General features: G+C 42.0%; 1 protein-coding gene and 1 non-coding gene across 5 annotated transcripts in view; both read right to left on the bottom strand.

Annotated features, from left to right (window-relative positions):
- LOC145342209 (rho GTPase-activating protein 6-like) overlaps nt 1–27,920 on the bottom strand; it is a 214,022-nt gene that overhangs the window by 114,912 nt on the left and 71,190 nt on the right. Inside the window, exon 1 of one of the 4 annotated variants that reach the window (XM_080187565.1) lies at nt 4,578–4,803. The exons of the other annotated variants lie outside the window; for them this stretch is intronic. The gene's annotated coding sequence lies outside the window, so the exon portion shown is untranslated. Of the gene's footprint in view, nt 1–4,577; nt 4,804–27,920 lie in introns of those variants that run through there. 4 annotated transcript variants of the gene reach the window in all.
- On the bottom strand, nt 16,880–17,044 carry LOC145342772 (U1 spliceosomal RNA). Its single transcript, XR_013886626.1, has one exon. It is a non-coding gene; the product is annotated as a U1 spliceosomal RNA (small nuclear RNA).

Below are 27,920 nucleotides of genomic sequence, written 5' to 3'. Positions count from 1 at the left end.
AAATAAACTTAAAAAAACTTTGTTTAGAAATTCCAAAATTGAAATTGCTATTATTTTCTCAATCTTTACCATCAGTACTCCATCAATGCTTACTATTAGTCATTAAAATCAAAATATGGATTGAACTGTTTATTCATAAATGCTATGGAAAAATACCATTTGGCCATAGAACAACTATTTCAATTTCCTTCACAAAATCTTACGGATTTTGTTTCAAAAATGATTTCTGGCAGAGATTTTCTTTGCATTAAGCAATTTTTCTAATGTTCTCTTTACCTATTTGTGATTTTCTGATTTTGTATGCTTTCATTACTGGGATGATTCCTGGAATGGTGGGACTGACTAACGTTGAGTTGGTTAGGGTTATATTTGTTGGGGTTTAGAAGAGTGATGAGTTGGGGGCTGGGGTGGGGGTGGTGAAATCCCATAGAAGCTAATAGAATTCTAACAGGGCTAGTTTTTTTTAATTCTTCATTCCAATTCAATCCAATCAAATCAAATCCAATTCAGAGTCCCAACAAATTGGGACATTCCCGATCCAAGCTGATAAGACAGGGCTGTCACCTCCTGTCTTGGGCTTGATCTACATGATCCAAGCTGATTGGAGTAGGTATACTCCTCCTCCAAGGCTTGATCTCATTTGCATCTTAGCCAAAAGGCCGAGATGCCGCTTTAAAAAATTGCTTCAAATGAAGCTAAAACATAAGGTAATGACTTCAACCAAGTACAACATGTCGACACTACACTTGATCTTAGCCAAAACGTCGAAAGTGTAGAAGCAGGAAGGATGTTCCCAGTGTTGTGGGTGTCCAGAACTACAGGCTACAGACTAAGGATATGGAGTAAACCTTTTAGGCTGAGGTGAGGATAAATGTTTTCAGCCAGCAAGTGTCAGCCTGTGAAAATCTACCATGAAAGCAGTTGAGGCCAAAACATTGAACGTTTTCAAGAAGCTGTTAGTTATAACTCTTGAGGTGAAGGGGATTGAAGGATATGTGGGAAAGGTGGGGTGAGGCTATTGAGTTGGATTATCAGCCATGATCATAATAAATGATGGATCAGGCTTGAAGGGCCAAATGCCTTAATCCTGCTCTTATTTTCAATGCTTCTATTACCATCTCATCAACCAGTGGAAACAATTTATAAGCAGCTGCCTTATTATATCATGGTTCTTACGATCTTTAGCAGTTCAAATGAAAGTTTTAAATTCTTGGGTCTCTCAATAACTTTTACCCATCTCCTCCAATAATATCTTACTGAATCTATGTGGCATCATTTCTATTACTTTAATAATCTTTTGATAACAGGATGGCCAACACAGCATGCAATATTCCCATAGTAGCCTACCTATGGTTTTGTACAAGTTAGCTTCTTGCACTCTAAGCCTCGAGATCCAAGATCAAGAATTAATTTTTGACTGCTTCATTTATTTCAATGACGTGTGTATTTGCACTTTAAAATACCTTGGCTCCTCTTCTCCAAAATTAAAATATTGCCATTCCAGGTGTATTTCTTCTTTTTATTCTTCCTTTTAAGAAGTATTGCTTTATATTTTCCTACATTAAATGGAGTCAGGAGAGACAGAGTACAGGAATGAGACAGAGAATCTGGTGAACTGGTGCAGCAACAATAATCTCTCCCTCAATGTCAATAAAACGAAGGAGATTGTCATCGACTTCAGGAAGCGTAAAAGAGAAAATGCCCCTGTCTACATCAATGGGAACAAAGTAAAAAAGGGTCGAGAGCTTCAAGTTTTTAGGTGTCCAGATCACCAACAACTTCTGCTGGTCCCCCCATGCTGACACTATAGTTAAGAAAGCCCACCAACCCCTCTGCTTTCTCAGAAGACAAAGGAAATTTGGCATGTCAGCTACGACTCTCACCAACTTCTACAGATGCACCATTGAAAGCATTTTTTCTGGCTGTATCACAGTTTGGTATGGCTCCTGTATTGCTCAAGATTGCAAGGAACTACAAAAGGTCATGAATGTAGCCCAATCCATCACGCAAACCAGCCTCCCATCCATTGACTCTGTCTACACTTCCCGCTGCCTCAGCAAAGCAGCCAGCATAATTAAGGAAACCACGCACCCCGGACACTCTGTCTTCCACCTTCTTTCTTCAGGAAAAAGATATAAAAGCCTGAGGTCACGTACCAACCGACTCAAGAGCAGCTTCTTCCCTGCTGCTGTCAGACTTCTGAATGGACTTACCTTGCAGTAAGTTGATCTTTCTCTACATCCTAACTATAACTGCAACACTACATTCTGCACTCTCTTGTTTCTTTCTCTATGTTTTGTCTGCAAAGCGTGCAAGAAACAATACTTTTCACTGTATGTTAATACATGTGACAATAATAAATCAAATTAAAATCAAATCAAGTCTATCATTTACTTGCCCATCCAGCCAATCCTTTCATGTTTTCCTTCAGTATTTCACAATCCTCATTCATCTTCTCATCCACTTTGTCGTCACCAGCATGTATTGAAATTGTTACCTCAATCTCCAAGTTTAGACAACACCTTCAATAAATAACCATTACCTTAATAATGGTCCATGATCACCACTCACTCTTTCTTTCCAACCAATCTCTACATGGAACTTGTAATTTACACATCGGCTTTTATTACAGGAAATAATTAAGTTGGGCAACTTGTATTTGTCCCAAAGCTGGGCAGTTTGTATTTGTTCCAAACGTTTGATGATAGAAGAATTTTTCAGATTTCATGAGGTGTTGAAAAAAGAACTGGTGGTGAGACATAAATGAGCAACAAATGCTCTCTCCCTCCATTAATAACATATGCACCCCTTAAAAGGGCCCTACCTTTTTCAGAATTACAGTATTCCAGTTGTACGCAACATATCATGACATGAAGTAAATCAGGTCAGATAATATCAAATAACACTAGCACATGACCACAGTGTAATAGTAGCATGAAATTTGTCTGGCTATAAACCCTCTCCCACAATTTAAACCCAGTCTACTACCAGTCAGAAGAAACCATTCAGAAACCATTTTACCCATTCAGAAGAAGCTCGATTTATGAAATCAATTTAATTGTAACAATATAAGATCATACTTTATTGATATATTTGAAGTGATGCTATAATATGCTGAAGCTTGTGGTATTGAACCATTGGTTGGTCGTTTTTATACTACAGGCTGAACCAGTAGTATTCCCAGTTGTTTGTGAATTCCAATCACACATTTCATTTTGTGCTGCTTGATATACCCAATATATTGCTGCTTTTTCAAAGTAATCTGAATGTATAACTCTCCCAACACTCAGATTCTAAGTTGTCGAGAATTTCACATTGATAAAGAAGAGGTAATCACTCTGACAGCAAAGCACCAATACACAAAACCACACTGCTAGCACATATACAGAGACTGCTCTTTGTCAAAACTAATGCCAACAGTTCTGGGTGACAAAGGAGAAAAACTATGGTAATCCTCTCCTCAGCCAGCAACTTCATCTCACTGTAACTGCAGGGAAGATTGCCTCTGATTAGTACCAGCAAAGGTTGAAGATTTTCTGCCTGAGTTATTCCAGGAAAATATAAAAACACTCAAATATTTATATTTCCACAAGAAATAGCAACAAGAAGAATGCTTCCCCTGTGTTTTCATTTTGGACTATTATTCATATTCAATGTTTTTAGGTGTATCAATGTTGGTTTTATTGTAAAAATGAAACTACTAAATAATAGTTACCACTCACAGTGGCAAGGTTAAAATGCTTTGTAGTATTTTCCTATATTGATAACTGCAAGTAGTTGGTGGATTTTGGTCATGTTAGGTCATGCTGAATAGTGTGGAAAACTTGTAATAAGCAGAGCAAAAGCTCTCCCTTGCATACTTTAATGAAACTGGCTCACTTAACCTTCAAGTGCTTTTGTAAATTCACATTTACAAGAGTATATGATACTTGTTATTCCTGAAATGTGAAGGCATTTATTCCAGGCAACGCAACTATACAGGAGCCCGATGCTTCTAACAGACTTCCTTAATATAAAAAATCCTATGACACTGTCATTGAAGTCACCCTCTTATGATCACATTATAATTCTTCCTTTGAAACCAGATTGACTGAAAAATGCATATCATAATTAGGTGAGGAGAACTGTACAGAGTGCAATCTTAGCTTTATCAGGATCACTGCATGGAAGTAGGTATCAGCAAAGCCTTTGAGAGTGTAAAATTTTAGTACGACAATTGTTACTGTTTCCACCAGATTAACATATCGCCCTGTCATATGCAAACTAACTGGAAACCATACCCACTGGGACTATAAGTTTCATTGACTTTAGTTCCAACAAAATCAAACTGCTGAAAATCCCTTGCATCATTAACTTGTCTGAACAGTGTTATCTTATTTACATTTGACTATAGAAAGGTGCAAATGCAATTCACATAGCATGGTGGAATAAATGTGGTAACTATTCTGCACCAACAAAATTCAGCAGCATAAATTAATCTTTTAGCAGTAGTGTTAACATCAAAGGAAACAGACTTCATCAAATTACCCTATGAGACAATAAAATGTGACATTTACAAGTCTCACGTCAGTACTTACTGTGAATCCCTTGATTTCCGTGTCTGAGATGCTGACAACAGTTCAAACAAAATGCCTTATCCCTCTCTCTCTCCTTCTCTCTGAAAAATTATCAGCCAGAATGCTCAGGGATCTCATTCACTCCATTTGCTGCTCAGAGCTGCTGTTGCAAAAATGAGTGTGTCTGTGCATGTGAGTGAGAGAGATAGTGAGAGAGAGAGAGAGCTGGAGGGAAAATATCCCTAAAAAAACTGTTCTTTCCATTTGCATTAATCACTAATGTTTATACAGGCTGGGAATGTGACCAGCTTCTCGTCCATCTGTGGGAGTTTGAGAGGTCCGGAAAAGGGTGTAACTTGCCAAAATGCATTCTCCAGATAGACAGGGTAAAGCAGAATATGGAGAGAGAGAGTTTGTATGTGGGTGAGGAACAATACACTCGCAGTACATAGTTAAATGATCCACTGACAGAAAAGCAGACTGCAGCAAGCTTAGACTAAAAATTACACAAACCATTATCTGCTACAAAACAGAGGCCCAGAGGACAAATGAATAAGCCTCTTATTATCTTTCTATCCAAAGCTTTTACGTACAGCTCAATAATATCCTCGAACAGCAGTCGTCATTTAAAAACATCTCTGCAAATGCATTAGTCATCCACTGACTTTATTATACATAGTGAGAATGGTTCTTCTCCGCACTTTCATTTTATTCTTTGATGACAGCTGAATGGCTCCTATTGCGATATCAGTGATAGCCTCAAGTACTAAGAGTAGCTAACTGCCGAAAGCAGCCAAACTTGTTGCTGAGTTTTAAATTGATTTTTAAAGGGAAGATTTGAATTTTGTAAGTTTGCCAAAAATCCCAGGTGTGAAGCCCATGCATCAAATAGGTGTACCAGATTTGACCTGTGCAAGTCTGGCACTGCGGTTGGAAAGTGTGTAAAAGTAAATATTGGGATGAAAACAGAATTGAGCTTGGTTATCATTCTCCATTCCTGAACTAAACAGTTTACAACATTCACTGTGTGGGGAAGAATGGTCTCAAGGTCAATACCCACAAATTGAAATCCAATCGGAATGGCTGTCTGTAAGAGCAGAGTGTGGTCATTCAGAAATGAAATTGACCCTTCTTGTTCAGGATTCACGATGCAGAATGCACACCAACATGCTATTGGGTGATTATGGATTGGATTTCTAGTGATAATGGCTTTAATCTTCTGGAACTGTTAAATTGTCGTTACTATTAATCGTCTTGTACAGTTCCATCTACCTTCCAAAACTGTCCCCAGCCCTGTTCCAAGCTGCACCATTTCACCCCTGAATATTCCAGACCATTCCAGATTATCTGATTATTGCAGTCTTCAAAACTGTCCCAATTATCCAAAAATACATCAACTTCCCCATTATCCAACTGTCCCTGATTATACCAGACAATTTTTGTGTGACACAATGTACCAAATACAGCATAAATCCAAGCAACAGATACTAGATGCAAGTGATTGGAGATCATAATGCACAGTAACCCAGATGCTTGTGGATATTTTACCTGAAAATGTGGCCATTTAAAATCATTTAATTAAAAGTATTTGCGTAGCACATCCTTTCCATACCTCATTTGGCAATCTCAGAGTACTTTGTCTTTGTCCTGCGTCAGAATTGTAATTCTGAGCAGAAAATTAGTTCAAAATACTTAAATGTAATCCACCAAGTTTTGGATAATAATTAATTACAAACATGATTTCAATAGGACAAATTAACCCATAGTATGTCTAATATCAAAGTATCTTGCAAATATGAAATTTCCGATATGTTTAAAGAGGAACAAGGAAGCCTTGCAACAGTGAATTAATAATTACTAGCTGACCCTTATAAACCAGGAATATCCAATGCTAATTTATCTGCTGTTAGCTGGAACAGTAACTGAGTTAGGGAAGGAAAATCTCTTTCACTCCAGAATGCTATTCAGTAAGTCTAGTGGAAGTGTCCACGTGTGGACCTTATTTTTGATAAGAATTAGAATTTAATGTTTCATTAGCCCACTCATACTCACTATCATATTTCAAATACTAATGTGCACTGATACCAGGGGTAAGGAACTGGAGGATCACTTGTGCCTGTAAAATTATAATAAATAACAGGAAGAATTTTCCCATTTTGGGACTCAGTGTGGTGGTGGCTGATTCTAGCGGAGCCTGGCCTGTCGTCCAGAATGACAGGATCTTGAGCCAGATTTGCGGTTGAAATTCACTATTTATACATTGCCCTCCGAATCTCCTGGCAGGTCGTCAACTGGTTCATCCACCCACTGCCGTCATCTAGCTTCGATTTGCTGGCACCATAGTTAAATACCAATCCAACACACTCATATTACTCTCTCCAGCCCAGCTGTCAGGAAGTCAGGGAAAAGGCTAGCAGCCTCAACAAGGCGGCAGCAGCAGTAGCTTTCACTGCCAGGGCCTTTCAGGGAGTGTGGGCCAAAATAAGCATTCCAACCTCACATCTGCAGCCTGGGAGGCCATTGTCCAGGAGTTCAGTGTGACTGTCACCCTCCTATGAAGCACCATCCAGTGATCTCATCTGCTCTACCACAGTGAGTCCTCTCTCAGTTCCCTCCACAGTCAACATGGCATCGTGTACTCATACAGTGTGGGAAACACCTAGCCTAACTTACGTGGCTATCCCACCTTGCTAGACTTTAAGTTGACTGAGTAAAAAACATTAGCAGGGCACCAATGATGACAGCTACGATTTGAATTGTGAGCTGGAATGAGTATCGCTGTATATTCTAATTTTCGTTTTTCCAAAATCTCACTTCCCACCTCATTTTCCAACCCCACCCCCCCTCCCCTACCGCACTGGGGCCAACTGCCATTTTCCACAGTTTGTCCTTTGGCACTCTGCATCTTTGTTCTGCCATTTACACATCCCGGTGTCTTAATGGACGCTCCTAGCACCATTCCCGGCCTTTATCATCACTATTTACATTCCTTTGTCTTTTTCCTCCATGCTAGTCCTATCAATGACAGTCAACCCAAAACCCTCCGCCCCCCCCCCCCCCCCCCCACCACCCCCTTACCCTCATAGTATAAATCCTGCTCAATTTTCCTTCTCTTTCAGCTCTGACAAAGGATCATCCAGACTCAAAATGTTGGCTCTATTCTTTCTCCACAAATGCTGTCAGACCTGCTAAGATTTTCCAGCATTTTTTATTTTTTGTTTCAGATTCCAGCATCGACAGGATTTGCCTTTAAACAAGATATTAGCCTGCTGAAAAGAGTTACGGGCTGAAGTGGGGAGATGTGGCCAATTTCTCCTGTACTCGCCTGGAGGAGGGCCTGTCACATAAAAGCTTAAAGCAGAAGTAACCTTAGCAACAATGACAGTTGCCCTGCGCTGAAACCCTTGGCTCCAAATGTAAAACATAAGAGCGCGCAGGGTTCAATAATAATTTCCTATGGGAATCTTTGTTGCTGCTGGCTATTATTGCCTAACAGCTTTAACTCAGAGACCAGCATAAAGATTCAATTTCATCTGTCTGCCATGTCAGCTTTGATACTTTCCTCTCAGGGAAGTAAGCGTAAAGTAGCTAGACAGGAGATCTCCAGCAATTGCAGCTGGACAGTCACTGACAAAAATGCAGCACATCTTCAAGTAGCAATTAGGAAGCCTCCAACAAGCTTAAATAATTTTCATTGTCCAACAAGATTCAAACAACAGAAAAACAACCAATTGCTTCAAGTCCAGCAATAGCAATAGTAAGGACCCAAATGAAAGGGGCAGACATCTTTTGCAGCATCCATTTTATTCAACTCTGCAACCTATTATGTCATTCTCTCAACCATCTCCTATTAGATTATGGGGAGAGCATATCACTTTGATAAAATGGCAGCAGCTAATCAACTGTGTGCGGCTTGTATGTGGCAGCTAAGAATGGTAAGTTCTTCCCTGTCACATTATGAATTTCAAATTAAGCCCTGGTGAAACGTAGCTCCTCTGTATGATGAGTTGGGATACTCTGGGCACTCCATGGTACATGCCTCTGCCAGGTGGGTTTTTGGTGGGGCGGGGGGGGGGGCACACTTAAATTTGGTTGGTTGTCTAACTCACCACCTTCCTGTCTACCCCTGAGCTGAACCCTGTAGTATGCTGGATGGGTGAGTACCAAATTGACAATCCACCTGCCATATGTTCATGAATAATTCAAGGTTATTTAGGCTTGTCAGAAAACTTATTGGCTTGAATAATACATTGCATGCGCTATAATACAGCTGGTGTAGGCAGGTGAGTGGGAGTAGGCAGGCCACTTTTAGTGGCCTACATGAAAAGGGTAAAAAGGAAGAGGAGCTACTCATTTGAAGGGGTACTATGAACACATTGAGGGCACACCCACTAAGATGTCATACCATCCTTCCAATGCCACCTACTCTTCAAACCCGACCCTGCACCCCCTTTTCTGGGCTCTAGAATTCCTCCGCACCCTAAAATCCCAGGAATTACTTTTCTGGTGCAGCTGTGGTCTACTTTGCCTTTCTTTCTGCAGTCCAAGTAGCATCATCTACTGCACTTTGGCCCTGCCAGGACTGCAGTGTCTGCCAGCCAATCAGGTTGGAAGGCAGCTCCCGATGAGCTGAATTCCAGCTCTCTCCTGATTTACGCACCCCCCCCCCCCATCATGTTATAGCTTGGCAGCAGGCTTGTTCCCCCCCACCGCCCCTCTATGTTATAGTTTGGGAGCAGGCTTGTTTCCCTCCCCCCCGCCCCCCCCACTCCGTGTTATAGTTTGGGAGCAGGCTTATTCCCCTCTCCGCGCCCCGCACCCCCCCCCCCCGCCCCACCCACTCCGTGTTGTAGTTTGGGAGCAGGCTTGTTCCGGTTGTGGTGGTTTCCAGCTGACTTTCCTTCAGGGCTGTAACCCCCCTGTAAAATATAACCCTATAGGAGATGAATGGTCTTGTGCTGTATTGAACAGCATGTATCTTTGTTAATTTTTAGTTTGTGGACTCCTGCCTCTACTGGGAGGCTGTGTCCATCTGTATTTCATTGGATAAATACATATGGATAAATCAAGTGCATAAATAAGTCACACAGACCAGAAAGTACCAAGTTTGATTTCCAGTCCCTGGTGAACTAAATGACTCCAGTTGGAGTTGTTAGCTGAGAAGCTACCATTCATGGGGGAGGAGCTGGTATTGTGGTAATATTACCAGACTGGTATACCACAGGCCCAGGCTAATGTCCTAGAGTTTAGATCCCACCAAAGAAGCTGGTGGAATTTAAACTCAATTAATAAAGATGGAAATTAAAAACTAGTCTCAGTAATAGTGAACAAGATTATATGCAGCATGCTATAGACAGCACTAAGTGATCCCAAAACCAATTGATCCAATCAAAGGTTTTTTCCAGTTGTGAATTGGTGGCAACTAATTATGGAATCCATCACTTTTAGCCAGCATGGATGATCCGTCTCAGCTTCCTCCTTTGATTTCCATCATTGATGCCAGTCTTCAGTGAATTCAATTCACTCTATGTGATATCATGAAGCAACCAAAGGCGCTGGACATATGAGAGATATGAGCCCTGACATCACCCCGCTGTACATACACATTGGGAGAAGGCCACTCAATATAGTCACAGTTGATCTAATTGTAACTTCAACCCCACATTTCTGCCTTCCCCAACATTTTACTCCCTTGTTAATCAAGAATCTATGTGGCTATGCCTTAAAAATATTCAAAGATTCTGCTCCCACTGACATTAGAGGAAGAGAATTCCAGAGACTCATGACTCTCTGAACAAAAGCATTTCCCTTCATCTCTACTTGGGGCAACATAGTGGCACAATGGTTGGCACTGCTGTCTCAAAGTGCCAGAGACCTGGGTTCAATTCCAGCCTCAATTGACTGTCTGTGCAGAGTTTGCACATTCTCCGCATGTCTGTGTGGCTTCTTCTGTTCCTGCAGATATTGCTCTTGGTGATGTCATTGGAATTACACGGGGAGAACATGCAGACTCCACACAGACAGTGACCCAAGCCAAGAGTCAAACCCCGGTCTCTGGTGTTGTGAGGCAGCAGTGCTAACCACTGTGCCGCTGTGCCATCTCCTTCCACAGTTGCTATCAGACCTGCTGAGATTTTCCATCATTTTCTGTTTTTGTTGTAAAGTTCCGCAGGTTCCTCCCACATTCATCAGCACCCACCCTGACAGATTAAAAGTTTATGGGCTGTATCACAATTGTGTAGGACAGGATGAATGGGCAGAAGCTTCTTTCTCTGCCCATCATTTTTTTGTATGTTTGTAAGAATTTGCTTCTAACTCTGAGAATCAGAACAAATTGTTCTGTAGCTGGAACTCTGCCGAGTTCTGTAGAAGTGACAGGAAAGCTAACAGTGGGCAACTAGGGTTGGGAACATTTGCTCCCAACTGATATCTGTAGCAATCTTTCTGAATGGACATTGGGAAAACAAGGAAATAATGCAAAATCATAGAGAATGTTACTTATACCTGTGGTTCTATAGAAAAGAACAAAGAACAAAGAACAACCCAGCACGGGAAACAGGCCCTTCGGCCCAACGAGCCCGCGCTGCCGCATCCTCCTACACCGACCCCGCCCTGTGTGTATGTGAGTGGAACCCCTAATGTAGCCAGATTCAGGGGAGAATAGTGTCAATTTGGTACACCAATCAGCCTAAGAGCACATCTTTGGGGTGTGGGAGGAAACCGGAGCACCCGGAGGAAACCCAAGCAACCAGAGGGAGAATGCGCAAACTCCCACAGACACAGGCCCAAATCCATGTATCTGCACAGCTAGCAGTGATAGTCACTGAGCTGTTGTGGTGCCCGTCTGCTGGTCCAGTATTAAGCACACACAATGACACAAAGTACTAGGCCACTCCCGGAACCTCCAAGAGCAGCCCACGCACGACCCACCGTGTGCATGCCCCTCGTTTGACAACAAGGTGGACCGACACCTGTAGAATAAAAAGACAAAACGTTAACATGTAATACTACATTTCTGGTGTCGTCCCGAGGCTCTGACCCTATTTAATACCCTCTACTATAACCCTCCATCCTTGTTTCGCTCATGTGTCGATCTAAGTAAACCTTAAACAAGTCTAACGTGCCTGCCTCCACCACCCTACTCGGTAGCGCGTTCCATACCCCCACGACCCTCTGCATGAAAAACCTTCCTCTTATATCCAAATTATACTTCTCCCCCCTCACCCTTAGATCGTGACCTCTCGTAATTGTCCCCAATCTAGGGAAAAGCCTGCCAATGTTGACTCTATCTATTCCCTTCAGTATTTTATACACCTCTATCGTATCCCCCCTTAATCTCCGTCTTTCTAAGCAGAAGAGCCCCAGTTTCTCCAACCTTTCCTCGTAACTCAGTCCTTCCATGCCAGGCAACATCCTGGTAAACCTCCTCTGCACCCTCTCCAGGGTCTCCACGTCCTTCCGGTAGTAAGGTGACCAGAACTGGACGCAGTACTCCAAATGCGGTCTAACCAACGTTCTGTACAACTGAAGCATTAGACGGCAGCTCTTATACTCTATACCCCTTCCTATAAAGGCTAGCATTCCATAAGCTTTCTTCACAACCTTCTCTACTTGTGTCGACACCTTCAGAGACTTGTGCACCTGCACTCCCAGGTCCCTCTGTATTTCTATACTCTTAATCAGTCTACCTTTTATCACGTAACTCCTCCCTGCATTATTCCTTCCAAAATGCATCACCTCGCATTTGTCAGGATTAAATTCCACCTGCCATCTATCTGCCCAATATACCAACCGATCTATATCCTGCTGTGTCATCTCACAGTCTTCCTCAGTATCTGCCTATCCTGCCATCTTGGTGTCATCCGCAAACTTACTAATCACACCACGTACACCCTCTTCCAAGTTGTTTATATATACTACAAAGAGGAGAGGTCCCAGTACTGAGCCCTGCGGCACACCACTGGTGACTGGCCTCCAGCCAGAAAAGGACCCTTCTACTACTACTCTCTGTCTCCTGTTGCCCAGCCAGTTTTCAATCCACCTAGCTACCTGTCCTTGTATCCCATGTGCCTTAACCTTTTCTACTAGCCTACCCTGAGGAACTTTGTCAAACGCCTTACTGAAATCCATATAGATGACATCAACGGCTCGCCCATCGTCAACTGTTTTTGTCACCTCCTCGAAGAATTCTACCAGATTCGTAAGGCAAGACCTCCCCCGAACAAAGCCATGTTGCGTACCCCTAATCAGATCGCAACGCTCCAAATGCTCATACATCCTATCCCTAAGAATTTTTTCCAATAATTTTCCTACCACCGATGTCAAACTCACTGGTCTATAAGTACCAGGGTTATCCCTACTACTCTTTTTAAACAGCGGTACCACATTAGCTACCCTCCAGTCTTCTGGGACCTCACCTGTGTCCAAAGAAGAGACAAAGATTTGCGTCAGAGGCCCAGCAATTTCATCTTTCACCTCCCTAAGCAGCCTGGGATAAATACCATCAGGCCCCAGAGCTTTATCCATTTTTATGCTACCTAAAAACCTTAGCACTTCCTCCCTTGTAATGGATATTTCCTTCCACTGATCTACAGCTCCCTCCAAGACATTACACGACACCAAACCCCTCTCTTTCGTGAATACCGAGGCAAAGTACTCATTCAGGATCTCCCCCATTCCCTCAGACTCGATACATAGCTCCCCTCCTTTGTCCCTAAGAGGACCAATTTTCCCTCTAACCACTGTCTTGCTCCTAATATAAGAGTAAAATGCTTTTGGATTTTCCTTAATCCTATCAGCCAAAGCCATTTCATGCCCTCTTTTCGCCCTTCTAACTCCCCTTTTTAGCTCCCTCCTACTCTCTCTATATTCCTCCAGCGCACTCTCCGTTCCTAGTTGTTTCGACCTAACGTATGCCTCCCTCTTCTTCCTCACCAAGTCTTCGATACCCCCTGTAATCCACGGCTCTCTAACCCTGCCTTTCCCATCCTTCCTCTTTATCAGCACATGCCTTTCCTGCAACATTTTCAGTTTGCCCTTAAAAGCCTCCCACTTACCAACCGTGGACTTGCCCGCTAACAACCCCTCCCAATCAGTGTCCTTCAGCTCCCTCCTAATCCGGCTATAGCTCGCCTTCCCCCAGTTCAGAACCCTCCCCTTCGGACGGCACTCATCCCTTTCCATTTTTATCCTAAAGCAGACATACTTATGGTCACTGTTAGCCACATGTTCGCCTATCTCAACCTCAACCACCTGCCCCGGCTCATTACCCAACACTAAATCCAGTATAGCCCCCTCCCTAGTCAGGCTAGTTACGTACTGCTCCAGGGACCCTTCCAACACACATTTTACAAACTCCTCTCCCTCCGTACCCCCAGCTCTAGGCACCTTCCAATCCACTCCAGGAAGATTAAAGTCACCCTCTACAACCACCTTATTCTTTCTGCGCCTATCTAAAATGCCTCTGCAAATACCTTCCTCCACTGACCTCGGGCTGTTGGGTGGCCTATAGTATACCCCTAGCATCGTTATCTCTCCCTTTTTATTCCTCAACTCCACCCACAGCGACTCGATCCCTATCTCCTCCATATTATCCTCCCTCTGCACTGCTGTGATGTGCTCCTTTACTAACAGCGCCACCCCACCACCTCTCTTCAACCCTCCTCTGTCACACCTAAAACACTGATACCCAGGAACATTCAGCTGCCAGTCCTGCCCTTCACGTAACCATGTCTCCGTTACTGCCACCACATCTAACTTCCTCACAAACATCAAGGCCCTAAGCTCATCTGTCTTACCCGTCACACTCCTCGCATTGAAACAGACGCAGTCCAACCCACCAGTGCCACTCAGAACCTCCTTCTCCCTGATAATTTTCCTTTCATCCAAACCTACCCTATCACCCAACTCACTCCCGACCCCAGTGTCTAATGAGCTATCAGTCACATCCCCACCCCCCCTCCCTATTAGCTTAAAAGAAGTGGGGCTTTATTCAATAGAGACACACCAATAATAAAAATGATGGTAAGAAGCTTTCTACAACTGTCATTTGTTTCAAAACTTCACAAAAGCTATTCTGAGTAGAGAAGAGAGGGTGATTTTATACCCAAGGTTCACTTTTTATAAATACAAAAATCATTAATTTTGTAATAGTCTTTGGCATATATTTGAAAATGATGCAAGAGAGGACTTTTGATATTGTCTGACAGAAATCATAACAAGGGATGGTTTCTGTGCACAGTAAGAAGTCTCACAACACCAGGTTAAAGTCCAACCAGACTGGTTGAACTTTAACCTGGTTTTGTGAAACTTCTTACTGTGTTTACCCCAGTCCAACGCCAGCATCTCCACATCATGGTTTCTGTGCAAACAGATGACTTAATTTAGTCTGCGTGCTTGTAACTCCAGAAAAGCGAGATGATGACATTAAGGATTTACAACTCAAATACTACACATTTATTGCAGTCTACTGCTGACGTTCCTGGGCAGTTCATATCTATTTTCCATTCACTATGAATCACGGTTTCTCAGAACTATAGTCAGCTACTGCAACTGTCATGTACCACAATGTTTGTTAAAATGCTGGAAGCTCTAGGTATTGCAGCACTTTGGAAGCATCACAAAGTAAAATCATTCATTGGAGTTTTGTAGGTTGCAACATGAATGTCGAAATACATCTTAGGGTGCATAGTATAATTGTTGGATGTTTAGCACCAGCGTACGTTGCCGTCAGATAAATATCTGCAACATGAGATTAAGTATTTCTTATAAGGCAGTCAGCATGATTGTTTAATTAGCTGCACAAGATATTAATTGTGCCATATCCTATTGTGTTACCATAAAGAACCTGGAGTGATTGAATCCAAATATAAAGATTTGGTATTTGAGTTTTTTGGGAAGTATGGTGTAGAATAATTCATCATTGTAACATTTCTGCTCCCTGTCCTTTCTATGGTTTACGACACAAGCTGAGAAGTGACATTCAGAAGTCAGACCAGAGAGGCAAGATGTACTCTACTGATAGTGGAATCTCTAACCCCCTCTTCCTCACCAATGTACAAATGTGTATTCATCATCCAATTCTCCCACTATTCCCTATTTAATCCCTTGGGTTTGGCTTCTGTCATTCCAACAGCCTGAGATCACTGAAGTCAGTATGGCTAATGATGCTAATATAATTGACCAAAATGTGATTTTGCCTTTGCAGTTTTTACTCCATTCTCCCTCTTTATCTCTCTTTACAGCTCCATCTCTTTACACTTTAAAACACTTCAGCTCCATTTGAATTTGTCCAGTAAGGTCAATGTACCCTGCTTAGAATTTCTTCTCCTGTTCCCCTCAATCCCATACAGTGCTGAGGTGCTCGAAAGTTCTATTCCCAGTGGTACCTTATTCCTCAATTACACACTTTCCATTGTTGACAGTACTGGTAAGCATGGAGAAAACATTGCTGTGTCAGCCAAGACATCCAACACTGCTTCTATATCAACCCAGATTCCTGGTTAGCAATGGGAAAAATAAGACACTGCCCAGATGCACATCAACAAGACAAAAGTCAACTTTTTTTTCATTAATTCATGGGACGTGGGCATTATTGACTGGCCATCATTTATTGCCTATTTTGAGCTGCTATCTTCAACCACTGTAGTATTTGTTGTACAGGTACACTCACAATGTTGTTAGGAAGGGAGCTCCAAGTTTTTGACCCAGTGACAGTAAAGGAATGGTGATACATTTCCAAGACAGGATGGTGAATGGCTTGGAGGGGAACTTCCAGGTGTTGGTGTCCCCATGTATTTGTTGTTCTTGTCTTTCTAGACTACATTGGTCATGGGTTTGAAGGTGCTGTCTAAGGAGTCTTGATATGTTCCAGCAGTGCATTTTGTAGATGGCACACGCTGCTGCAACTGTGCATCAGTGGTGAGGGAGTGAACATTTGTGGATGGGTTGCCAGTCAAGTGCGCATCAAGCATACTGAGTGTTGTTGGAGTGCCACCCATCCAAGCAAATGGAGAGTGTTCCATCACACTCCTGACTTGTGCCTTGTAGATGGTGGCTTGGAAAGTTAGAAGTGAGTTATCTGCTGGAGGATTCCTAACCTCTGACCTGCTCTTGCAGCTTTAGTATTTATATGGCTTTCTCAGTACAGTTTTAGGCCAATGATAATCCTGAGGATGTTGAAAGTGAGATGTTCATCAATGGTCATGCCATTGAATATCAAAGGGCAATAACTGGATTCCCTTGTGTTGGAGAAGATCATTACCTGGCACTTGGGTGGTGCAAATGTTATTTGCCAGTCCAACCCTGAACATTGTCCAGGTCTGGCTGAATTTGGGCATAGACTGCTTCAGTATCTGAGGAAATTTTGCAGTCGAGTATCCCGCATTTGGGGACATCGCAGACATCAGCACACCTGAAGTGCAATGGGCTATCCTCATTCTGGGCAAACTACCTGCATGATCATAGTTTCACTCCTGCCTGGTAAGTATAATACTGAACATTGTACAATCAGTGAACATCCCCACTCCTAACCATATGCTGGAAGGAAGGTCATTAATGAAGTAACTGAAGATGGTTAGGCTAAGGTGCAGCTTCCACCAGAAGCTCCATTTTGCAGAAACTGATCTTGAGGCTTTATTCTCCAGTGGAATCTGAGGGAATGACCAGGCCAAACGACAGTGATCTTTGATACATTGTTGTAATTATGGAATTTAAAAGATTGTAATGTCCTTAATTTAAGGTAAAATTAAAGAGATCATATAACCTGTCCCAATTTTGCCATTCAGCAAGTGTAGTTAGTTTGATTACTGGAGATTAAAGGAAGCCCAGATTGTTTTACTGAGAACAAAGTACAATGTGTTTACACTAGTAGACAATGGCAGCAACCTTGTGTCCAAGACTGGATAGACTTCAAGTCTCTAAAAAAGTGCTGGGCATGTCACCTCATAAAATGTTAAATTTTAAACAGTTCATTTAGTTCCAAGGTGAAAAACAGTTAGACTTTCAAGAATAGCTCTTCAGCAGTTCTACCTGGATACAAAGTCCATGTGATTCACATCTCCATGGAAATGAGCTTTGAGAGGGGAAAGTTTTCTAAGATATTCCTGTAAACACTAAACAACTTAGTATGCCAGGGTTTGCACAAGAGAACAGCTCAATGCCTAAAATTTCTATGTGTCACTTCTTTAGAAATGCACGTGTGGTTTCTTGTTCTGATTGGAAAGTTCAAATTCTTGATGAGTTAAAATTAGATTGAAAAATTTATCTTGCTTTAGCTAGAATTTTAGGTCTCCAGGGAAACTTGTACCATTAATAATATTTCTGAAGCTAAATGTTACCAGAGTGGGAAAGGGAAGAATCAGAAATAAACTTTAAAAATCATTTTTGGATTGGTTCTGAGAGAATTGAATGTCTGCTTAAAGGACAGTGTAACATACATCTGATAATTTTATCAGTTGTGATGAAAAGTTCTGTTCTGTAGTTTAAAATGTAATTTGCTGACAAAAATAGTGCTGTCGACAAAATTAGTGGTTATTCAGTAATACTTTTAGTCTGCTAACCATAGCAAATAACTTAAAAAGTAAAATCTTGTCATGTTATCTTTTCAGCTATTAACTGGAAGTTAACAACACTATATAGCCTATTAAATACTATATGGTCTATTAAATGGTTTGTTGGAAGTTTCTATTTCCTTTTCTAAACAGGATTTCTGAATGAGCAGTTATGCCTTACTGAAATAGGGAAGTCATTATAATTCGGTGCCTGAAGTTATTATAATTCAGTGTTACGTATCCCTTTAAATTTCAACTAGAAAGGAAGGGAGGATAGACTGGAGGTATTGGACTTATGTCAAAGTTGTTTCAAATTACTCCTCTGAGAGGATGACTAACCTTCTTGAGGGGGTGGAAACTTGAAATACTTTGATTTTGTTTTTTTCTTGAGAAGCTTGGTAGCTATTTTAGTGGCCCTTGTAAAAGCCTTTAGTTCACATAACAATTTTGTAAGTACTGATAGCTTTTTTTCCTTTTCTTCCAAATTGACTCTCTTCATGTGGCTGTCAATGGTGGGGTTTTATGACATTGCTAAATCCGAGATTGGACAATCCCATCCGAGCTCAACAGACCTTCCCATTATCTGCCCCTCGCCCACTCCTGTGGTGGGCTGAGCGGTAGAATTCTGGCAATTTAACATGTCTCAGCTACTCAACTCAAGAATAAAAGTTTGAAGGAAACAGGAAGGTGGTAATAAAGAGATCTGATAAGGGTAGCATCTTTATGTAGTCCACATTGATTTTATTATTTTTTTGATGAGGCCTCACAAAACATATCAGTCAGAAAAGTAAAAGCACATCGGCATGTAGCTTCCAAACTTCAGGTCAATTTGATCTGGAGGGTAACCCAAGATGGGATGGGGAACCTCTCTCTGAGGTTTGCAGGTAAAGATTATATGGCAATTGTCTAGGAAGGTCAAACTTTTAATGGACAGTTGCCCTGCAATGGGAACTGTCCAAAAATGCAAGTTAAACCTCAGATGGTTTCAACTGTGTGACATCAATAGTTGCTCAGAAACAGTTAGAAGAATGAAAACTACTTCAACTGCAGCATGTTCCTTGTAGTCCAGGAAAAACACATCCATAGTAGATGCTTATGACTCAAAGAGCTTCAGCTTAGAGACATTAAACTGGATGTTCAGCTGCAGATATAGCAACATACTAAAGAGAGGGATAAATACTTGGGTGCTTTGCATAAGGAGGCAGCCATACCCATTAGGATTGGTTTGGGAAGCAGTAAGGACACAAAGGTATGACTACAGATTAAAAATATATGAGGAACAAGAAGGCAGGAGTGCAGGAACATCCATCTCTGTAATTCTCCAAAAGGTTTGAGGTTCCTTCACATAAGAGTGTGGGCTGCAGGGTGGACAAGCTAATTGACCATGGCACCATGTAAAGGAAGTGATTCAAATGACAAGAACAACAGTGGTTAGCAATATTGCCAGAGACCCGGGTTCAGTTCCCAGCTTGGGTCACTTTCTGTGTAGAGTTTGCACATTCTCCCCATGCCTGCGTGGGTTTCCTCCTGGTGTTCCAATTTCCTCCCATAGTCCAAAGATGTGAAAGTTAGGTGCATTGGCCATGCTAAATTCTCCCTCAGTGTACCCGAACAGGTGCCAGAGTGTAGAGACGAGGGGATTTACGCAGTAACTTCATCACACATAAGCCTACTTGTGAATAATAAATAAATAAACTTTAAGAAGAATGTCATGATAGTAGGGAGAGTATAGTGAGGGGTCATGACACTACTCTCTGCAGCGAAGAGCGCAAGCCCAGATGGCTGTGTCGCCTGCCCGATCCCAGGATTTGGAAATCTGCTCAGAACTGGACAACAACTTGGAATAGAGAGGGATAATCCAGTTGTCAGTGTGCACATAAGTACCAGGCAGAGAGTAGAAGGTGGTGGAGTGAATTTGAAAGGTGACGTGTATTATTTTTTCAAATTGACCTTGAACTGGCATTTTTGCAGTCAGTGAGCTCTCTCGAGGTGAGAAGAGGGTTTTTTCCACATGGGAGGAGTTCAAGGTCACAACAAGTGGCTGATTAAAGTGAGACCCTAATTATTATGAGACAATTGGATATCAAAGATGTTCAGTTGCATTCTACTCTCTATGGTGAAGCCTACACTGCAGCATACTTAGTCTCCAGAATGAAATGTTCCACTCTATATGTCCTGATATCTACAGGGATCAATGGACATGCAGTCCGAGGTCACTCTGTTCCACAATGTATTTCAGCAACCAGTCATTTATACTGTAATCCCTTACCTTCCTTGTCTTCCCCAAATGTATTACCTCATACTTCTTGGGAATGGTTTCATTTTCCACTTTTCTATGCAGCTGAAAAGTCCATTCTTGTGGTCTATAGCTCTCTTCCTCCCTGTCAATACTACGGACAATTTTTGTATCATCTTAATGGGTTAAAGCCCCTTTAAATTTAAGTCATTGACATATGCGTAAAAAGTTGAGCCCGGAAGAATCAAACAGGAAACATACTTCCAGTCATAAAAACTCTCATCAATCGTTTTGTCTTCGGCCACTAAACTAATTTTGGATCCAACTTGTCAGTTTCTCTTCAATGAGTTATAACTTTCGATGGAGTGGCAATTGAGTTAGGTTGTCACTCTGCTCAGCACCACTTCCCGTCAAATCCAAGTGATTCTATTTTGCCCCACTTTCTGACTCAAGCTGTGTAAGATACCTCTGGCACAGCATGCTCCCAGGACCTAGTGTCAAAGGTATAGGGTTGAACATAAATAAGCCAAGTTCCTTTTTTATGGCACAAGCTGCCTTAAACTGGGAATGTTTAAAGATCCGGACCTGGGAGAGGTTAAATGTATAAGGCAAGTGGATTGGAATTGGGAGTCAGTCAGGGGTTCTGCTGAAAGCAGAGGAGCTCAGTCAGTTTGCAAGGGAAGGGGTGATGCAGGTGGGTGGGGGTTCTTATGTTATGAGTGTCAGTCAGGAGGTCCCGTGTGAGTTGGCTGTGGTGTCAGGATGTCCGGTAGGGGTCAGTAGGTAATCAGGAGGATTGGGGGTAATCAGATGTGTTGCTTACGGGATTGGAAAGGTCCCATGGCTGGTGGATTTGAGTACATATGGGGCTGGGGACTCCCGTTTGGGATCAGAAGCAGGGTTTCTTTTGGGGGTGAGGTCCTGAGGGGAGGGTCCCATGAGGATTTGGGGGCATGTAATGGAGAAAAGGGTGAAATTGGTGGCCCCATGGAAGTTTTGGTGGGGGAAGGGGAATGGAGGGAGGATCAATATAACAGTAGCTAGAAATTAGCATACAAATGAAGAGCAGGAGTAGGCCACCCGGACCATTGACTGCACTCTGCTGTTCACTAAAATCATGGTGATTAAGTTATAACCTCAATACCACAATTCCTGCCTACCCCTCCTGACTTTTCACCCCTTGCTTATCAAGAATCTACCTACCACTGCCTTAAAAATATTCAAAGGTTCTGCTTCCATTGCCTTTTGAGGAACAGAATTCCAGAGACATATGATCCCTTCAGAGAAAAAGAAAATATCTCCTGTCATAAAACAATTGGCCCTAGTTCTAAATTCTTCCATAAGGGGAAATATCCTTTCCACATCCACCCTATTCAGCTGATAAAGACCCCTTAGGGGTGTGTCTGTTTCAATCAAGTCACCTCTTAACTCTTCAAAACTAACCTTTCCTCATATGCTTACTCTCCTAGTTGATGCAGCCAGGCCTGTTGCATTTCTCCTACGTTTTCTATTCTCAATCCAGATATTAGTTTACTGGAGCTTTTCTGAACTGCTTCTAATACACTTACATCCTTCCTTAAATAAGGAAAATAATGCTGTCACATTGTTCCAGATGTGGTGTCAGCAGTGTTATCTCTACTTTTATGTTCAGTTCCCTTCTCAATAAACTATAATATTCTATCAGCTTTCCTAATTACTTACTGTACCTGCATATTGCAATGAATGCAGCAGGACACAAATCCATTTGCGTCTCAAAGCTCCTGCAATTTCTTACTGCTTAAATAACATACTTAGGGCCCATTAGGGACCAAGGGGAAAATCTGAGAGTGGAGGCAGAGGGTATTGGTAGGGTGTTAAACAAATATCTCACATCTGTCTTCACCCATGAGAATGAGGAGGTAGTTATGGAACTCGGGGAGAGAGACTGTGAGGCTCTAGAGAAAATTATCATCGGAAGTGACAAGGTATTGGAGGTATTGGTGGGCTTAAAAGTGGGCAAATATTCAGGTCCAGGTGAATTGTGTCCCAGGCTGTTGTGAGAGGCAAAGGAGGAAATTGCAGGGGCTCTGACCCAAATTTTTAATTCCTCCCTGGCCACCAGGGAGGTGCCAGAAGAGTGGAGAAAAGCTACTGTGGTCCCGCTATTTAAGAAAGGTTGTAGAGACAAGCCAGGGAACTACAGACCAGTGAGTCTCATGTCTGTGGTTGGGAAACTACTGGAGAAGATTCTGAAGGAGAGCATCTATCTCGAATTGGAGAGGTAAGGTTTGATTAGGGATAGTCAGCATGGTTTTGTCAGGGGGATGTCATGCCTAACAAATTTGATTGAATCTTTTGAGCATGTGCCAAGTCTGTGGATCAGGGTAGTGCGGTTGATGTAGTTTACATGGATTTCAGCAAAGCTTTTGACAAAGTCCCACATGGAAGACTTATTAAGAAGGCTAATGCAATGGGACACAGTGACCTGACAAGGTGGATTCATAACTAGCTTAGCAGTAGGAGATAGAGATGGCTGCTTTAGTGGCTGGAGGCCACTGACCAGTGGTGTACCACAGGGATCTGTGCTGGGCCCCCTATTGTTAATTATATACATAAATGACATGGATGACTATGTGGGGGATAGGATCAGTAAGCTTGCTGATGACGCAAAGATTGGCCTCCCGATGATAATTTTCTCTAGAGCCTCACAGTCTCTCTCCTCAAGTTCCATAACTACCTCCTCATTCTCATGGTGGTTAACAGTAAGATTGAGTGAGTTACGTTACAGGAAGATATAGACAAGATGGTCAAATGGGCGGTTAAGTGGCAGGTGGAATTTAACCCTGAAAAGTATGCACTTCTGAAGGAGTAATTTGACAAGGGAGTATACTATAAAAGATCTGACAATTGTAAGTTCAGAAGAACAAAGGGACCTTGGCATGTTTATCCAAAGATCTCGAAAAGCAGAAAGGCAGGTTAATAGGGCCATGAAAAAGGCATATGGCACACTTGCCTTTATCAGTTGGGTTACAGATTACAAAAGCAGAGAGGTCATGATGGAGTTGTATAGAACTTTGGTGAGGCCACAGCTGGAGTAATGTGTGCAGCTCTGGCTGTTACAATATAGGAAGGACATGAATGCACTGGAGGGGATACAGGGGAGATTTATCAGGCTGTTACCTGGGATGGAAAATTTCAGTTATGGAGGGAAATTGGAGATGCTCATGTTGTTTTCGTTGGAGCAGACAAGACTGAGGGGTGACCTGATTGAGGTGTTCAAAATTATGAGGGGCATGGACAGGGTGGACAGGGAGCATCTGTTCCCCTTCATTGAATGATCAGTTATGAGGGGACACAAGTTAAAAGAGAGGGGTGAGAGGTTTAAGGGGGATTTGAGAAAAAACTCTTTTACCCAGAGTGTGGTGACAGCACGGAATGCACTGCCCAGAAGGGTGGAGGAGGCAAAATGCTTCCCATCCTTTAAAAAGTACCTAGATGAGTACTTGGCACACCATAACATTCAAGGCTATGGGCCAAGTGCTGGCAAGTGGGATTAGATGGACAGGTCAGGGCATATCATGCATTGGTGCAGACGTGATGGGCCAAAGGGCCTCTTCTGCACTGTGTTCCTTGTTACTTCTTCTTTACTCTTCTTGCCAGAATAGACAACTTCACATTTTCCCACATTATCCTCCTTTTGCTAGATCCTTGCTCACTCAACTAACCTTTCTATATTTCTCTGTAGCTTCCTAATTGTCTTTTTCTAAGAACATACAAATATACAAATTAGGAGCAGAGGTAAGCCATTCGGTTCCTTGAGCCTGCTCCACCATTCATTAAGATCATGGTTGATCTGATTGTAACGTCCACCCCATATTCCTGCTCTCTTCAATATTCTTTCACTTCTTCACAGCTTACTCTTTTGTCTTTCTTTGTGTCATCAGCATATTTAGCATTCATACCTTCAGCTTTAAATGTTACCAGTCCCAAACTGAATCATAACAGGGAAAATTCTTTTTAACTGGAGGGTAAATAGATGTCTAGTCATCAGTGCCTGAGAGGGTGGTAGAGGCAGACCCCATCAGTGCATTTATAAAGTATTTGGATGTGCACTATGCACTTGAAGTGCCATAACCTTCAAAGCTACAGTCAAAGAACTAGAAAGTGGTGTTAGACTGGATAGCTGTTTTTGGCCAGCACAGGCATGTTGGGCTTCTGTGCCAAAATATCTATGATTTGAAACATTACATTCTGCACTTTCTCCTTTCCTTCTTTATGAAGGCATGCTTTGTTTGTAGAGCGCACAAGAGACAATACTTTTCACTGTATACTAATATACATAACATACATGTGACAATAATAAATCAAATCAAATTGGATAAAATTATAACAACTGCAATACCCATATAGCATTGATGCTAACATATGTATTATTTTCATGTAAATATCCAGGGCACACTACTAGTATCTGTCATGATTCCACAAGCAGCTTGCCTGATAATAATTGCAATTCCAAGCCACTTGCTTCACTTGCAGTGACTTTCTATTAACACCCAAGAAGGAAGTGAGAGGTCAATCCTTCCACCCATATCTTTGGCCCAGGGATTATGCCCTATGTCTATTTACTGCTCGAAGAATGATCCAAAAGAATTACTAGGTCATTTCCCCTCTTATCCCAAATCAATAAAACAGAAAGTACTAATATAACTCCTCTACAGTTTACTTGGTTTCATCCATAACTGAATCTGAACCCACAAGTAATATGGTTAACCCTTAGTTGCCCTTTGAAGTGGCCTAGCAAAGCACTCAGTTGTATCAAACCTTTACAAACCATAAAATAAAACCTGACAAACCACCTGGAATCAATCTAGGTATTAGATTTGGTCAGAGCAAAACTACACCTCACTCATCCAATCCTTCAATGTTGGCCACTCTAACATCTGGAGACTTTGCCGATATTTGGAGAATAATCCCATAGACAAGCAGCACCCTGCCAGTCATACTCACAAGCTCCTCCATCACTATTCCTGAGTTTGTACTTGCCTATTGACAAGTCAATCCCATTAGAGGTGGTGGCCCAGTGGTATACAGTCAGAGGGAGTGGTCATGAAAGTCTTCAACATTGGTTAAGTTAAATCTCATGGCATCATGGGTAGGAACACCTCCTACTGATTACCAGATACTCCCCTCCCTCAGTTGTTGCATCAGTGTTCCTCCATGTTGAACACCATTAGAGTAGCAGTATCACTACAGTAGGAGTTTTTAATATCCAACACCAAGACGTTCTCTGTAAGTACCACATCTGATTAAATTGGCCAACTCCCGAAGCAGATATCTACCAGCTTGGATTATGGCAAGTGGGAATAGAATCAACACAAGGAAAATATTGATCCAACCTTGTTCTCACCAATCTACCTTTCACTGATGCATATATCCAGCTGTCGGTCAGTGTAGCCACAACAAAGTCCTTGTGTAGAGAAATTCCCATCTTTACGTTGAAGAAACCATCCATTGTGTTGTGTGGCATGACCACCATGTTAAATGGGAAGTATTTAGAACAGAACTAGCAGTTGAATAGTAGGCTTATGAGGTGCTGTGGGACATTTGCAAAGCAAAGCTGTATTCTATCATAATATGTAACCTCAGAGATAAAAAAAAATCCCAGCAACAGGGCACTTAGAAAATATCAACGGGATTGGACAAAGCCAGTATGGTTTTATGAAAGGGAAATCATATTGGACAAACCAACTGGGGATTTTTGAGGATGTGACTCGTAGAATAGATAAAGGTGAGCCAGTGGATGTGGTGTATTTGGATTTTCAGAAAGCTTTTAACAAAGTCCCACATAAGAAGTTAGTATGCAAATTAAAGTGCATGATATTGGGGTAAGATATTGGCATGGATTGAGAATTGGTTAGCAGACAGGAAACAGAGAGTAGAAATAAATGAATCTTTTTTGAAGTGGCAGGCTAGTGGGTCCTATAGGAACCAGTGTTTGGCCCCCAGCTATTACATTATACAAAAATGATTTTGGTGAGAGAAGCAAATGTTATATTTCCAAGTTTATTGATGACAGGGAAGTTGATGGGGATGTAAGCAATGAGGAGGATGTTAAGAGGTGACTTAGACAAGTTGAGTGAGTCGGCAAATACATAGCAGATACAGTTTAATGTGAATAAATGAAAAGTTACCCATTTCAGATGGTCGAGTATTATTTAATGATGATAGCTTGAGAAATGATGATGTGCAAAGGGACCTGGGTGTCCTTATACACCAATCACTAAAAGCAAGCATACAAGTACAGTGAGCTGTTAGGAAGGCAAATGGTCTGTTGATCTTCATTGCGAGAGAACTTGAGTACAGGAGCAAGGATGCATCTGTGCAGGGCCTTGGTGAAACTATACCTGGAGTATTGTGTGCAGTTTTGGGTTCCTCATCGAAAAAAGGATACACTTGTTATGGAGTACAGGATTGCTGTACAAGGAGAGATTGGGTCAACTTAGCCTGTTTCACTGAGATTTAGAAGAATAAGAGGGGATCACATTGAAACATATAGAATTCTAACAGGCTAGACAGACTGAATATAGGGATGTTTTTCCTCTGGCTGTCTAGAGCAAGAGGTTACAGTAGCAGGATATGGGACAGGCCATTTAGGAGTGAAATGAGGAGAAACCTCTTCACTCAAAGTGTGATGAACCCCTGGAACTCTACCACAGAATATATTTAAGAATCAAACAGATTTCTGGATGGCAAAGACATCAAGAGGTATCCAGAGAATGCAGGAGTATGATGTTGAGATAGAGGATCAGCCATAGTCACACTGAAAGATGGAGCAGGTTCCAAGGACCAAATGGCCTACTCCTCGACTTTGCTTTTATGTATTCCTTGTTCAGAGGAGTGCAGGATAGCATTCCAGCAACAGCATCAGATATATCTAAAACTGAAGTGATTAAGCTACAAAACAAGACTACATGAATGCTTAACAGTGCAACCAACAAAACATAGACACATATAAGCAACCTCACAATCAATGGATCAGATCAACGCTCCATAGTCCTGCCATGTTCAGTTGTAAATACTGGTACTGAATTAATGGGAGCAGGAGGCTCATTGAATCTTATATGAATGCAAACAACAAGACTCAAGCATTTAGAGCCAGGTTGCATTGGCAGGTATGGAGTAATCCTACGATATGTACTGGAAGTTGAAAAGTATAAAGCTAACAGGTATGGTAAAAATTATACAAATTGAGTTATTCTCTTATGGCTACACTATCACATCAATCCAATCTTTGTTTGAATACAACTGGGTTTAATTAGGCTTTGCATGCACTTCTGGTTGGATGATGTGGGAGACTGTGTGCCCCCGCACCCGCCTGTCCTGTAGACATAAATGGCAACAAGAACACAAAATCTTGCAAGAGCCAAAAACGGGTTTTGTACAGGCAAATCTTCTTCCCCCCCCCCCAACCCATTGCCCCCCACTGATGTAATGAGATTTCCACCATGCAATGACAAGAACACCATTTAAATTCATATCAACATCATTCGTGGGTTTCCCTGCTGCATCATTCCCCCACATTCAGATTTCCCCCCTCAC

Source organism: Carcharhinus amblyrhynchos, chromosome 4, assembly GCF_965287045.1.
Source record: "Carcharhinus amblyrhynchos chromosome 4, sCarAmb.v2.hapA, whole genome shotgun sequence".
In the NCBI taxonomy this organism is placed as follows: domain Eukaryota; kingdom Metazoa; phylum Chordata; class Chondrichthyes; order Carcharhiniformes; family Carcharhinidae; genus Carcharhinus; species Carcharhinus amblyrhynchos.
The sequence above is the reverse complement of the archived record's forward strand: the minus strand, read 5'-3'. Positions and strand labels throughout refer to the sequence as shown.